General features: G+C 39.0%; 1 pseudogene; it reads right to left on the reverse strand.

Moving 5' to 3' along the window:
• Nucleotides 1-4,347: 4,347 nt before the first annotated feature.
• On the reverse strand, nucleotides 4,348-4,465 carry LOC126177665 (5S ribosomal RNA; annotated as a pseudogene).
• Between the last annotated feature and the right edge of the window lie 6,606 nt (nucleotides 4,466-11,071).

An 11,071-nucleotide genomic window follows, 5' to 3' on the forward strand; every position in this document is an offset into this window, starting at 1 on the left:
AGTCATAGTTGCTTGTGTCACGGTGTTAACATTGGCACATGCATGGGTCATTGGGTGTGGAGGCCCTTTGTTAGGAGTGTTTGGTGTACTGTGTATTCAGATGCCACTTGTACTCTGCCCAGCATTAAAGTCTGATGTTAGTTGCACCTCAGTTCACCGCCTGTCCTGTTTTACAAATCTGCCCAGCCTACAACATTCAACATCTGTAGTGAGACTGGGCCGCCCATCCCCACGACATCTGGACATGGTTTCACCTTGGTTTCGCCACATGCTGAAGACACTCACCACAGCACTCTCTGAACACCTGACAAGTCGCGCAGTTTCCGAAATGTTCGTGCTGAGCCTACAGGCCATTTCAATCTGCCCTCAGTGAAACTCAGATAGACTGTGCGGCTTCCCCATTCTACACATGGATAGCATGCTCACTGGTTCTACATGCAACGTGCATGTGTCTAACTAACAGTCATTTCTGCTATCACCCTGGTGGCTTTGTATTGATATTAGCTCAGTGGTCATAATGCTCTGGCTGATCAGTGTATTTGGCACATTTATGAGTTTTCAGGTATCCTGCGTCCACACAACAGTGATTAAGAGGCAGTAACACTTATTGTCGAAGGCTAAACAAGTTCACCTCATGGATGACTAAGAGAAGGGAATTTGCCTGTCTTTTGGGAATTGTGGATTAAATATCCACCTCTATGATGACTGGAACCTGGGAATGTCAAGTGTATAGTCCTAGACCTGAGTTATGGACCCAATAAGTGCATAGTATTCTGGACAAACCAACAGTAGCCGACATACATTACATATATGTCTGATGTATATATTTCCAGTGCGTATGATACTTTTTCCTTTTGTTTAGGAATTCGACGTTGGACATGTACCTGTCATAATGGTTCATATTCTCGAAATTGACATTCAACAAGTGCACCAAACAGCCATTCACTTTTTATTGTCGTCGTTAATACTGAGCACACACAAGAATGACACAAACACTGTACAAAGCTCACCATGTCTTGGAATACATTTGAAGCAGCGACCATCTTAACTCCTTAGCTTCATCTGCAACAAGACGTGGGACAGACGTTTTCTTTTTATTTAGACTTATATGTTTTAAAGGAACTCATCTGGGACACATGCATGATACAGACGCTAACTACTTGCATTTAGCAGCGTTACAGTACAGCTATTAATTATTTGTTAAACATTAAAGCAAATTTCTCTTAAGAAATAGTTCAAAACGGTTTATTCAGGGACATACACAAACATTCATGGAGTAGACCGACCTCAATGAAAAACTGAGATAGCTATTTGGGATCTATGGAGATTGGAGAATCTACATTTTTGAGTATAGATGGACTGAAATAACTACAAGTTCTGTCCCTCTGCCTGGTCATGGACATTCATCCATGGTTTCCAACATTCGAAGTCGTGTTGTGATTGAGAGCAAGACATTATGGTGGCAGCTGGCAGTAGTGATGTCTCGTTGACAATTTTATAATTCGTCGTGGGGATATGGAAAGTGTAGATGCAGAAGAAGCTGCTGTTGTTAATTGAAGGCAGCACTTTGTGAAAATAACTGGCTTGTTCAAAGGAGAACGAAGTACATTGTTTCTGTGAGACCTGATGTGCCTGATTTCCTGTCACTGTTGGATCTGTCTTGCTCTGGACATGGTGCAGAGAATATTTCTTTGCTCAGGTTTTTGATGGAATTGCAATATTGTAGTTACAAGTTAAGTGGAGACAGGTACCAATGTATGTTTCCTGTTCAGTTGCGAGAATTTGAGACTTAATGTGATGTAATGAGTTTGCTAAGAGTAGTATACATGTAGTACCATTTTTATCCTTGTCTCACAGGTCATGGCAAGGCTGTTGACCCCTGACTAAACTGTTTCAGTAACACTCAAGTGTTTGGCATTTCTCTGAAAAATTGTTCCTTTAATAGCATAGTTACCTCATGTAGTGAGTCTGCATACCGTATCGCACCAGGACTGCAAAGAAGCTCATCACCACAATCATGAGCTGAGAAAGTAAGAAACCGTCTGTGATGCATATTAGGGGTTCTTTCATCATTTAGGGACAAATAAACATACAAAAACTGACAGAGCCAATGAACTTCTTTTAGTACCTAAGTGTTCAATCTGTTCCATTTTCAGATAATCTAAATCCGTTGTTATAGCCTTTTTCGCCTTTTAAATGACTGTATCAAGTTCGAACACGTCCATTCGAACTGTGGGTGGATAGTCTTGTCATTTCTTATTTTATAAAGATGCAACCCATAACGTTTCAGTTAAGCAAGAGCTGATCAGCAATAGTACGAGGAGACAGGGTGATGTTCCCATAACCTGGTAGTCTATATTTGTAAAATTCACGAAGAATTATTTTCCGTTCTTCATATGAATAAAACTGATGTAAACAAGCACAAACGCGATGATTGGTCAGAAGCCGTAGCACACGTACACTGGTTTTACTGCGCTCTTGGAAGCAGGTCCTACTTATATACGAGATATATTATTACTAAGTTACGTTAAATAAAAGTTTAAGTATTAAAATGTATTAGCAGCCATCAACATTTTTCTTAATCACGCTTCAGTTATGTAGCTTTTATTTCAAAAACAGTGTATAGTAACAGCCTCTGCATTGCTGCGCTGTTAATACGCAGTATGAAAATGGCTGAGGCTGCTTCCTGTTCCATAGTGAAACACGCGTATGGAACACGGTTGAAAATTGCCGAGAAATAGGTTGTTGTTAATGTTTGTCATAAATTTACAGATTTAATTGGCTTTGAAGTCATCTGAGGGACGTATTAGATACAACTGACACGTGTACGATATTCGTGTATAGTGGAATCGGTGGCATAGTAGCTTGATAACTCGTTGCAGTTAATGGTTCGCTGGTTCATGTCTCGCCTGGGTCAGTTTCTTTCTCGTTCAATTTCAATTACCTATCATCATCATTTTTTTATGAATAATGCATGTCTTCTTGCTTTTAATTATATACTGCACGCGAAATTCGTGTTTTCATTCCAAATATAAATTCTCAATTACCGATATTCTATGAAAGATAGTTAACAGAGATTGCTTAAATTAAGAAAACATAACAATTTAATTTTAAGGCAAAAATGATACTCTTCATTTGGACTATGTCCACTGTTTTATACCACAGATATAGATATCTGTCATAGAAACATCACTTTCACAGCATCGTACACACCATACAAATGCCGCATCTTTAAATTTGTGGACCCAACAGAAGTGATATGGAACTATGTTGAGGGATTTGGCTCCAGAATTTTGTCAGCTGCCAGACGTACTGGCACTAACGCACGCTGCTTTTTCACGTGTCACTGCCGAACGTTGGCGGGATATAGAACGGCGCGTCATAAAAGAAGAGGAGAAAATACGGCACCTGGGTGGCTTCGTGGAATCTGTTGTTGATTGACTCGTTATCAACGTAGCAGATGATAGTTCGAAGTACTTAAACGTTTTTGTAGGGTATGGATAAGGAAGGAGCTAAGAGATTACCAGACGACTGGCTGTAATTAATACCTTCAGTGGCTTCAGTATTCAACAGTACGGTGAAATCCCTGCAGTATGCTTTAACAAGAAACATAGCTCGCTCACAGGAAATTACCCTATGTTTAAGTTAGGAATTTTCATCACTCTTGTTTGTAATTAGAGTACTATGTCAAGTGAGAACGAGAGTATTTAATGCTTTCTGTCTATTCACCTAAGAAGCGCTTGGTAGTGCTGAAGTTTTGCCGGGTATTATTTCATTCTATTCAAAAATTAAATGAGATTCGAAGCTGTATTGCTTTTTTGCCCGTCTATTTTTACGTCTGAACTGCAACTGCTCTTATCATTGCAGGCTAGTTGGACTGCTAGTTGTCCAGTGCCGTCCAAGTTTAATGTGCCAGTAAAGCTGTTGTCCTGCACATTATCGCTCAGTCTATGTGCATGTAACACAGCATAAAACATATCCTTATGATCGTACTTGACTATACCGGTCACAACTTGGCTTCCGCTCCACGTGAAACAAAACCCAATGAGATTCAAGCGAATGCGGAAGAATGCATGGTGTAATGTTTACATCAGGTTTATTCTTATGATGAACAGAGTATAGTTTGGGACATATTGGCAGCAGCAGCACTCCATCTTCAGGCCACAAGTAGCCCATCGGGACCATCCGACCGCCGTGTCATCCTCAACTGAAGATGCAAATAGGAGGGGTGTGTAGTCAGCACACCGCTCTCCTGGTCGTTATGATGGTTTTCTTTGACTGGAGCCAGTACTATTCAGTCGAGTACCTCCTGAGTTGGCATCACGAGGCTGAGTGCACCCCGAAAAATGGCAACAGCGCATGGCGGCCCAGATGGTCACCCATCCAAGTGCCAGCCACGCCCGACAGCGCTTAACTTCGGTGATCTTATGTAAACTGGTGTATCCACTGTGGCAAGGCAGTTGCCCCAAAGTTTGGATCATGCTGAACACTATATGGGTTGAAATAAAACGATTTCATTTGTCTATATATCTTATTTTTGACAAATAATTGATAGCTGAATTGTACACTTGTTAAATGCCAGTAGTTAGCATCTATATCAGGCATGTGTCCAAGATAAATTTCTTTAAGACAGGGACAGTCAATCTTTCTTGCCTACTGCCCACTTTTGTGTCTGTGTTAGTAGCAAAATTTTTTAGCTGCCACCAGTTCTACAGCAATTGTGGTTTATAAAGTAAGAAATTAATATTATAAAATTTATAAAGCAGAGTTTCAGATAGCTAAGACATGTATTAATATATGATCCAATGGGCCCACAGTATTGAATATATCTCTTAGAGACATTATGTGATGAAATCGAAATTGCAGCTAGACTCTCTGTGAAAGTTAAATAGTATTTTTATTTTCCTGTATTACAATGGTAGTTATCATATTTTTAGATATACAAATTTTGTACTTATGTCTATATATCATCAGTGATCACTGTCACTCTGTATTCTATTACGGCATGGTGTAGATTTAGAAAACCTGTTTTGTGGTTTGCTGCTGTTGTTACTCGTCCTTACTCATAATTTTCTATAATTTAACGTTTTATCATCAGATCTGACAGACTCAGTTGTGACAGTCGGCCACAGATGCTATATGTTTACAATTGCTGTTGTGTGTTGATCTCACAGTCTGCCATATCCAGTCATGACACTCATTGATGTGTAAAATGTTGCCATCTGATAGTTAGTGCGACACTAGCTTTCCAAGCGGCAACAAAGTAGTCGTAAAATTAAAGTCTTTATAATTATTTTTGTAATTAATTAGCGAAATAGTAATTACATTTCTGCTTTCCATACATTAATACATTACCAAGAGACATTAAATACATGTAAAACAGTCGAATCTCCCCAATCAGTGACATAAGCTACAACTTAGTGATGAAGAAATATTTTCGAACTATTGTATAATAATAAAACAAGGAAATATCAACATCTATTTCACGCACGAGAAGAATATTTCTTTTGTAGTCTGTTCTTATTATGACAGGCTTTTGTCTTGACAAATAACAACTTTGTAAGGAGCCTAATGTTTTGCACAGTCTTATTCTTCAAACGACTGACTCATAAATATTTTTGTAAATGTAGTTACTTTTGCTTCAAAAGCGAATGTATTGAAGATTCTTGCCATTTGTGGCTCACATGCAGCAACAACTGTGGAATCGGCTTCTTCTGTGTTGGGAAACAGTTTTGTTGCTTTTGTTCTTTTATTATCACGTCTGTGTGGTTTTTCCTTTAGCTACAGTTGTGATAGTATATCTGCTTCGTTAAATAATGTACATACTGCATTCCATACACGTTTCCTATGTTCCACATTCACTGATTTAACTACAACTGTACATAGTGAAGAAAGCTTCACATTTTGAAGTAGATATATGACGCCTTTCTGCGAAAAGGTCAGGGCTTCTGCTGTTTACTAGTTTTTTTTAAATAACATGACATTCTCCAGTAAATATCTGTAGGTTACAAGAAAATCATAAATAAACTCTTCTGTAACGTAGCGTTTCACACTTCCTAGGGTCGTTACGAAACGTAAAGGAAGACAAATGTGGTGTCTTCTTGTTGTTGCGGCAAATTTATTGCGTTACAGACGTTCCAGTTAAAAAAAATGATTATACAGAGCAATATAATCAATTACAATTCGCTTTCGCTCTCGCAAGATCTCGCCGAATCCAATAGTATAACTTCCTGGCCGACTGGTGCACTGCAGTCGGAATGGGTAACAAAAAAGAGACGAAGTGTCGCAACTGTTATGTTAAACTGTGGTTGATGTTGTCATATTGGACTGCATGTACAGTCTTTGTAATCGATGTGTCTGTGCACGGCCACCTGTATTATAGATGTCCGTGGTGGTTGTTTATGTCTATGCGTTATTTTTTGTTAGCAATTCAATAAAATTTTATGTGAAATGTTTATTTTTTAAATCCGTTTGCGCATTTAAAATGTCATAAGGGCGTTGTGTGTATGCAGAATTTTATTTCTTGAAGTACGTTCATTTTTAAACCTTTACGTAATACGTGTAAAATATTCATTGTTAACTCCATTCGTTCTGCCTTGTGGTTATCGTTCTTTTGAGTGGTTGAAGAATGGAGAAGGATTATTTTTGCCAACTCTTGTGTTCTCTCGACGTCTTATACTGAAGTTGTGTCTGTCCTATGTAAAATTTACTGCATTCCTAACATTCGATCTAGTGGGTTTGTGTATACTGGTAATTTTGTTTTCCCTGAGTAAAGTCTGTGGTGGATAGTGTTGTTGGTTCTATATGTCAACTGTATATGTGTATTCTTAATTAGTGCATATAATTTGTTTGATATTTTGCCTAAATACTTTGTAGGTATGTATATTGGCTTAGTCATTTTTGGTGTTTCTCTGGATAATTTTATGTGCTTGTGAATTTTGGTTGGGTGAATGTAGTTTTTCTTCTGTATATCTGCATTATTATGCCTGGGTTGAAATCATTTTCATGTGCTATGTATCATAACGTATCACGTGGCCTTTTGCGGCAGCTAGGTTTAGTGGTGGATTTTGTATTCTGTTGATCATGGCTTCGATATATGTGTGTCTGTGTGCTCTTGGGTGGCATGAATTATCATGTATGATGCTGTCAGTTAGTGTGTGCTTACTGTAATTTGCGAAAATGTGTTACTATGATGCAGTTTTTTGTGGCTTGTTCCACAAAAATTATATCCACTCACCATGTTGTTCTTTCTTCCTCTGCAGTACCATCCACAAGCTGTTCATGTTGTTTGTTGTTGTTGTGGTCTTCAGTCCTGAGACTGGTTTGATGCAGCTCTCCATGCTACTCTATCCTGTGCAAGCTTCTTCATCTCCCAGTACCTACTGCAACCTCCATCCTTCTGAATCTGCTTAGCATATTCATCTCTTGGTCTCCCCCTACGATTTTTACCCTCCACGCTGCCCTCCAATACTAAATTGGTGATCCCTTGATGCCTCAGAACATGTCCTACCAACCGATCCCTTCTTCTGGTCAAGTTGTGCCACAAACTTCTCTTCTCCCCAATCCTATTCAATACTTCCTCATTAGTTATGTGATCCACCCATCTAATCTTCAGCATTCTTCTGTAGCACCACATTTCTAAGGCTTCTATTCTCTTCTTGTCCAAACTATTTACCGTCCATGTTTCACTTCCATACATGGCTACACTCCATACAAATACTTTCAGAAATGACTTCCTGACACTTAAATCGATACTCGATGTTAACAAATTTCTCTTCTTCAGAAACGCTTTCCTTGCCATTGCCAGTCTACATTTTATATCCTCTCTACTTCGACCATCATCAGTTATTTTGCTCCCCAAATAGCAAAACTCCTTTACTACTTTAAGTGTCTCATTTCCTAATCTAATACCCTCAACATCACCCGACTTAATTCGACTACATTCCATTATCCTCGTTTTGCTTTTGTTGATGTTCATCTTATATCCTCCCTTCAATACACCATCCATTCCGTTCAACTGCTCTTCCAAGTCCTTTGCTGTCTCTGACAGAATTACAATGTCATCGGCGAACCTCGAAGTTTTTATTTCTTCTCCATGGATTTTAATACCTACTCCAAATTTTTCTTTTGTTTCCTTTACTGCTTGCTCAATATACAGATTGAAAAACATCGGGGAGAGGCTACAACCCTGTCTCACTCCCTTCCCAACCACTGCTTCCCTTTCATGTCCCTCGACTCTTATAACTGCCATCTGCTTTCTGTACAAATTGTAAATAGCCTTACGCTCCCTATATTTTCCCCCTGCCACCTTTAGAATTTGAAAGAGAGTATTCCAGTCAACATTGTCAAAAGCTTTCTCTAAGTCTACGAATGCTAGAAACGTAGGTTTGCCTCTCCTTAAGGTCAGTATTGCCTCACGTGTTCCAGTATTTCTACAGAATCCAAACTGATCTTCCCCGAGGTCGGCTTCTACTAGTTTTTCCATTCGTCTGTAAAGAATTCGTGTTAGTATTTTACAGCTGTGGCTTATTAAACTGATTGTTCGGTAATTTTCACATCTGTCAACACCTGCTTTCTTTGGGATTGGAATTATTATATTCTTCTTGAAGTCTGAGGGTATTTCGCCTGTTTCATACATCTTGCTCACCAGATGGTAGAGTTTTGTCAGGACTAGCTCTCCCAAGGCCGTCAGTAGTTCCAATGGAATGTTGTCTACTCCGGGGGCCTTGTTTCGACTCAGGTCTTTCAGTGCTCTGTCAAACTCTTCACGCAGTATCGTATCTCCCATTTCATCTTCATCTACATCCTCTTCCATTTCCATAATATTGTCCTCAAGTTCATCGCCCTTGTATAGACCCTCTATATACTCCTTCCACCTTTCTGCTTTCCCTTCTTTGCTTAGAACTGGGTTTCCATCTGAGCTCTTGATGTTCATACAAGTGGTTCTCTTATCTCCAAAGGTCTCTTTAATTTTCCTGTATGCAGTATCTATCTTACCCCTAGTGAGATAAGCCTCTACATCCTTACATTTGTCCTCTAGCCATCCCTGCTTAGCCATTTTGCACTTCCTGTCGATCTCATTTTTGAGACGTTTGTATTCCTTTTTGCCTGCTTCATTTACTGCATTTTTATATTTTCTCCTTTCATCAATTAAGTTCAATATTTCTCTGTTACCCAAGGATTTCTACTAGCCCTCGTCTTTTTACCTACTTGATCCTCTGCTGCCTTCACTACTTCATCCCTCAAAGCTACCCATTCTTCTTCTACTGTATTTCTTTCCCCCATTCCTGTCAATTGTTCCCTTATGCTCTCCCTGAAACTCTGTACAACCTCTGGTTCTTTCAGTTTATCCAGGTCCCATCTCCTTAAATTCCCACCTTTTTGCAGTTTCTTCAGTTTTAATCTACAGGTCATAACCAATAGATTGTGGTCAGAGTCCACATCTGCCCCTGGAAATGTCTTACAATTTAAAACCTGGTTCCTTAATCTCTGTCTTACCATTATATAATCTATCTGATACCTTTTAATATCTCCAGGGTTCTTCCATGTATACAACCTTCTATCATGATTCTTAAACCAAGTGTTAGCTATGATTAAGTTGTGCTTTGTGCAAAATTCTACCAGGCGGCTTCCTCTTTCATTTCTTAGCCCCAATCCATATTCACCTACTACGTTTCCTTCTCTCCCTTTTCCTACACTCGAATTCCAGTCACCCATGACTATTAAATTTTCGTCTCCCTTCACTATCTGAATAATTTCTTTTATTTCATCATAAATTTCTTCAATTTCTTCGTCGTCTGCAGAGCTAGTTGGTATATAAACTTGTACTACTGTAGTGGGTTCATGTTATAAACTAAAAATTTGCCACTACTGGGAAAACTGTAGTAGAGCCAGTGGCATTACCGAGTCCAGTATCAGTTTAGTTGTGCGATTAATAGTTTGCGAGTGAGAACTTCAATATATTATCATTTGTTTGGTTCAAAATACTGCCATGTCTGTGATAATCCAAAAATTATACTTTCGACATTGACTTGCAAACACATTCACTCATTCTAGTCAGTTTATGGTAGTCAACCAAACCCAGTACCAACAAGATTACAAAACAGATTTTTTTGCAACCACAAATTCCCTAACTAACAAAATCATCTACTATTTTAGATACTTGGAAGGTATTCTTGCCCTTGTAGATGAAAATGAGCTTGAGATCAAACATATCCATCAATCACTAAATAAACTACATCCTAAAGTACACTTCACCATGGAAATAGAAATGAACAAATCATCTAATGATCTATGATAGAAAGAGCGCTCAAATATTACACAATTTGACCACAATGATCGTTCAATGTGCAGTCGCACCTTGTATAACATACCGCACGGATTTTTGTCATTCAAAAGTCACAGTTTCTATATTATATATATGCGAGCGAGGTTTCTACGGCTGCCGCCCTCTCTCGTATCACAATCTCCATCATTTACAGTCATTCCAGTCTCCTTCATTAAGACCTCCTGCCGCCATTGCTTCGTTGTCGTCGTCTTTCCAGCATCTCGCAGGTCCACCGCGCTTTCTTCTTTGATGTGGAGTCCATTGCCATACACTTTTTGGCCATCTTGTGTCTGGCATATGCTGTAAGTGACCATACCAGAGTAGGCGCTTCCTTTCTATGTAGTCTAGGATTGTGCTTTCGACATTCATAACCTCTCTGATCCTATCATTTCAAATATGATCAAGCCTGGAATATCCACAACTCCATCTCCAGAAATCCATCTCGGCAGCCAGCAGGCGATCTTTCTGCCTCTGAGCTAGTTCCCACAACTCTGCACCATATGTTGTAATACTTTCAATAATTGTGTGTTACATGGTATGTTTTGTTCTGCACGTTATGTGTTTGTTCCAGAGAATACCATTTAGTTGTTTTATGGCCATTGACTCTCGCCGTGGATAGCATCACACTAATACCACAATAGTTTGCACAATTTCTCCTGTTGCTCTTCTTAAATATTGACGTAATTGTTATATTAAAACCGGAATTTCACGTGTTCGTCTTTTTCACACCTTCATGTACACTTT

The sequence above is a fragment of the Schistocerca cancellata genome, chromosome 3 (genome assembly GCF_023864275.1).
Source record: "Schistocerca cancellata isolate TAMUIC-IGC-003103 chromosome 3, iqSchCanc2.1, whole genome shotgun sequence".
Taxonomy (NCBI): domain Eukaryota; kingdom Metazoa; phylum Arthropoda; class Insecta; order Orthoptera; family Acrididae; genus Schistocerca; species Schistocerca cancellata.